Source organism: Etheostoma cragini, chromosome 12 (genome assembly GCF_013103735.1).
Source record: "Etheostoma cragini isolate CJK2018 chromosome 12, CSU_Ecrag_1.0, whole genome shotgun sequence".
Classification (NCBI taxonomy): Eukaryota; Metazoa; Chordata; class Actinopteri; order Perciformes; family Percidae; genus Etheostoma; species Etheostoma cragini.
In genome coordinates this window covers 1,243,346-1,248,595 of record NC_048418.1, presented here as the reverse complement: position 1 = coordinate 1,248,595, position 5,250 = coordinate 1,243,346, and the positions used below count along the sequence as shown (strand labels likewise).

Genomic DNA, 5,250 nt, shown 5'->3' with positions numbered 1-5,250 from the left:
GGGTTGGTCGGTTGTCTACTGTGTTACAGGCCGCCTTTAGGTAAGAGCCGTGTTAATTAAATTTGCTGTTTAACGACGGTTTTACATCTTAGCCGTGGAACAACAAACCGCTGGTGTTTGTTCTGTCGGGTAATTATCAGTTTAAAGGATTTGTTTGCGATGTCTGCAGAACAACGGCTATTTCGTTCAAAGCCGGGTTTCAAGCCGGTTTTGAAGCCCGCCTGCTGCTTTCAGTGGAGCCGAGCTGCGACTCATTAGTTCCAGACATTTGGGTTTTTGTGGAGACTCCTCTGCAGAGATGCTCACATCAACCTCATGTCCTCCTCCATCACACAATGTCCGCGTGGAAAACCGTTTGGATCCAGATGATCCAAAACCAGGAGCTCGTTCCAGAGTCTTGGGCCAGCAACAGCGAAGACCCGATCGCCCCAATGCTTGTACCTCGACCTCGGGACTTCTAAAGTCCGTAGATCGATAATATCGATAATGGACCAATTTTGCAGAAGGATACGTTTACAAAAAAACAGCCAAACTGGGAGAAATGGTCTTTAGGCAGAAACTCGTTTGGCTTGTTTTTGTTTAGTCGGAGGAAGTGCTGCTCTGAAACTTTTCTGCTGACTAAGAAAACCCGATAAATCATTCTGTAAATGTTATACAAAGGTTTTCTACTCAATTTAAGAATGGTATATTCATCAAAAACATGCTCCATTTATCACCTTCAATGCAACTTTTTCCTCTCTCGTACAAAAGACCAGTGTTTCTATTTTTCACCCCGCCCAGCATAAGTGTGTCTCCCCCCCCCCCCCCCCCCCCCCCCCCCCCCCCCCCCCCCCCCCCGTCTGTGCCGCCAGCCCGTTGCTGTTTCCAAATGTATCTGCCAGTTTACTTTATCACAAGAAATTGGCAGACTGCGGCGGCTAGAAGTGTCTCTGCCTCCACTTTGTCTCAATAGAAGAGAAACTCATCAGACTCAGACACACAGAGCCACTGAGTTAGACTCCCATGGGGGGTTATTTATAGCCTGTGGGGCCGGAGGTGCCACGCATTCAGACATTTAGACAGTCAGACAGTCGGTTCCCCAGATAATCTGTCCGTTCAAGTCTCATCACATTTCCTGTTTCTCTGTTTGTTCCCCGATCAGATTTAAAAGAACCAAAAGAAAATGAGATTACCCAGATTTCTTCCAGCGTGTGCCCGATTTAACCAAAAACCAGCTGAATACATATTAAAATGTGTGAGGGAGGGCTTCCCCGGAGTCCTAAGGCTTTCTTGCCTCACAGATTTGGACTAGGGTGGCATCATTAGATAAATTATTAGAGTCCATAAAACAACAACAAAAAACTTACAGATACGCAGGACAGACGCCAATTAAACAAGACAGCTATACCAGTAATCCCATAAGGAGAATCCCATAAGAATTCAGCCGACCATAGTTCTATTATCCTTATTGTTACGCTTAATGCCACGTTTCATCATATAAACTGTGTAAATATTATGAATCATATTTCTCTATATCTCTATCGGTGTCTCTGGTAGATGGCCGCCCACCAAGAGCAAAGGTTTGTCTGGCGTTTCTGCCTAAAAGGAAGTTTTTCTTCTGCATTATTGCACAAAATGCTTGCTCCTGGAGGGATTTGTTGGGTCTTTGTAAATTATAGAGTGTTATATAGACCTACTGTATCTGTAAGGTGTCCTGAGACAACGTTTGTTGGCAAAATGAAATATAATTGGATTGAAATGTGCTCTAAAAACAGCAAGTTGTCTCAGTTTTTTACATATAAACTCTGGACAGTGCCCGGTGAATCAGGTCCTGACGTAGTCCGAAGTTGCTCTTTACACGTTTAGGACACAACAGGAGATTTTCAGATGTGTTGTCACTTACATATGAAGCATATACATCAGACTTAGGAGATTTTAGGTGATCGTTAAGCACAAGTGAGAACTGAGAGGGAAAAACGCCCAGTCTAGAAGTCTCAGTCGGGAAGGTCTTCATCATTATCTGATTCAGGGACTCAGGGGCCAGCGCTCAGTTTACAACACAATACATCAACCCTGATACACTGCAGATGCCAGGACTCCTGATAGTTTACTCCAAACTGCTGTTAACTTCCTGTGTACTTTCTGTTGTCGCCTGCTGACGAGACGGAGGTGCAGAAATGCACCGGTGGATGCAGATTTGGATGCATTTGAATGCAGATTTGGAAACCTGTGATGGGGATACAGGAAATGAACCCAACTAATGCCAAGGGAAAACTTAGCTTTAGGCTACCGTGTGCAACGTCTTGGCTTGAGTCCCCAAACTGTCTGCCTCCTTCGCCTAAAACTGTTGAGCCGACACGCCAACAGGGTCTGCAGTAAAGCAGCAGCAGCCCAGTCCAGGCCAGAAAGACCCTTTTTAGCTATTAAAATGCCAGTGAACGTCTCTGTGGCTGGGTTAAAATAATCAACTTTCCAAGGAAGTTGATGTGTTTATTTGATCTGATATCGGTTGAAAAAATTTCAAAATTCCATCTTCATCCACTTATCCGGTATCTGGTCGGGGGGGCAGCAGCTTCAGCAGGGAACCCCAAAACTTCCCTTTCCCGAGCCACATCAACCAGCTCCGACTGGGGGATCCAGAGGCGTTCCCAGGCCAGGTTGGAGATATAATCCCTCCACCTAGTCCTGAGTCTTCCCCGAGGCCTCCTCCCAGCTGGACGTCCCTCCACCTAGTCCTGAGTCTTCCCCGAGGCCTCCTCCCAGCTGGACGTCCCTCCACCTAGTCCTGGGTCTTCCCCGAGGCCTCCTCCCAGCTGGACGTCCCTCCACCTAGTCCTGGGTCTTCCCCGAGGCCTCCTCCCAGCTGGACGTGCCCGGAACCCCTCCCTAGGGACCCCCCCAGGTGCCATCCTTACCAGATGCCCGAACCACCTCAACTGGTTCCTTTTTACGCCAAGGAGCAGCGGCTCTACTCCGAGCTCCTCTCGGAGGACTGAGCTTCTCACCCGATCTCTAAGGGAGACCCCAGCCCCCCTCCTGAGGAGACCAGCCCTCTCCTGAGGAAACCCAATTTGGCCGCTTGTACACTATAAATTCCAAAATTGATTTTTAAAATATGCCTTTTCTCCATGGATGTACAGTAACGGGGCATAGCTTTAGGCCACTATGTTCAACCCGGTACACCTTCTAAGGGGCCAGCTTTTCTTGTGCAAAATTGATCCTCTATCCGAAACCCCCCCTCACCTGATGATATGGAATCCAATCGGGACCTCGTCAATCAAAATCAAATGAATTCCGGAAATCACTGGCGATACCCGATGCCCTGAACGTCTCATTTCTTTCAGGTTCTTGTGGACATGCATGGCAGTAGGCCGGTGTGTGAGTGTGTGAGTGAGACTGTGTGAGTTCCTAATTGACTTCAGTGTTTCCAAACGCTCAGTCTGCAAAGGTTTAATGATCAGCTTGAAGTGGCGATGGATGGAGTAAATGGATTTTACTCTTTACCACTTGTTATGTCATTAGCATGCATAGATAAGTTAAACCATTCCCTTTTTACTAGGCGTTCTCAGTGCCTCCTTTTTAAATTGAGCTCTTTAAAATGGCCTGAGGGAGGCAAAACAAATTGCGCCGGTGTTTGTATCACCCTCTAATTTTCTCATTACATAAAAATCCCGACTGCTTTGCCGCGAGGCATCGGTGAAGCAGGAAGCCTCGTATTTACGTGATGAAACCTCCGCTCCAACCTGAATTATCCCCTCTTCACTTGAAGCACTTCCACTCTCCCATGTGAAAGGCTCCGGTCTTCTTCTTCTTCAACGGAAATGGAAATTCCAGACATTTGTTTAAATTGCCTCAAGTGATGTTTTGTGTTTTACAATTTAAAAGCAGTACATTACCCGGATACACAAAGCCGACACCATTACACTCATGTCTTTTGCAAAGAGACACCAGACTTATGTCATTCGACATTACATTATAGTCATTAGGTTGATGCTTTTCTCCAAGGTGGCGTTGGGTGGTCTTCTCTCCAAAAAACGTACAGGTATAATTTCATCGAGAAGGCCTTTTCTGGAAAATAGAATATAATACACTTTATTGTCCCTATGCAGAAATTTGTCTCATTGTACTTAGTGGAAATAGTGGTGTGTTTCTGTGTGTGTGTGTGTGTGTGTGTGTGTGTGTGTGTGTGTGTGTGTGTGTGAGTGTGATGTACGTGGCAATTGTTTCAATAAAAAAACAGTACAAAGCAAGCTGATCCATTTTCCATGTTGATAAGAGCATTAAAATGAGAAAAAATAATGTGACAAATAGAAATCAAGGGACATTTAAAATAGATAACAATGTGCAATTAATTGCGAGTTAACAACGACGATAATGCGATTAATCGGGATTAATTGTTTTAATCGTTTGAACACACGAGTTTTAAAACTTCTACTTGTAATGGCTTCACGTCATTGTATTTTCTTTTACATCCAAATTATCCTCATTTCTTTATCTAAGTATTCTTCCAATTCAGAAAGTTGTTGTAGCTTACCATTGGATTTATGTTGCTGTTGCTTCTTTGTGTTTTTTTGTCATTTCCCGTCAGTCTTTCTGACTGGACCAACGCAGCATCCCTACATACAGTATGTCATGCAACTTAAATATCCACCTGTATAAATCCCTTAGGGTTCTGGTTTCTGAATGATACAGACAGTTGCAGAACAACCAAATACAACACAGGATGTTGAAAAGCAACAAAAAACACAAAAAAAGGACAAAGACGTTGAAAACAGCCAACGATATCTTCAAAAAAAAAACAACGGAAAAAGTGTCAAAGGTTGAAATTGGTCATAAAATTGTCAAAGGTGGCCAAAAAAATGGATTTAAAAGAATAGTTGCATCTTTATCCAAATGCGTTTTTAGGCAAACTATTGTCAAAATAGTGCATGTAGTTGCTTAACCTTCATGTTGTCCTTGGGTCAAAGTTTACCTGTTTTTAGTTATTTTTATTTTACTTTTTCACAAAAAACGTGCCGCTGTGAATGTCAACATTAAAAATATCCCAAGACTTTGGGGAAAAAACACAAAAAACATTTAAAAAAAGCACCCCCAGCATTTAAAAAAAAAGCACAAAAATGTCGGAAAAAGCGATGATAATGTTTCAAAAAAGTGCCGCCTGGATTCCTCTGCTGCAGGAACACGTTAGTGAAGCCTCTCTCCTGTGTGCCAGCTGCAAGCGTAGCTCCTCCAATCTGAGCCATTACCCCCCCCCCCCCCCCCCCCCCCCCC

At 44.3% G+C, this 5,250-nt stretch overlaps 1 protein-coding gene across 1 annotated transcript in view; it reads left to right on the top strand.

The window, feature by feature from the left end:
* Window positions 1–5,250, top strand: part of LOC117953962 (protein EFR3 homolog A-like) — a 14,390-nt gene that overhangs the window by 5,727 nt on the left and 3,413 nt on the right. The gene's annotated exons all lie outside the window — the stretch shown is intronic.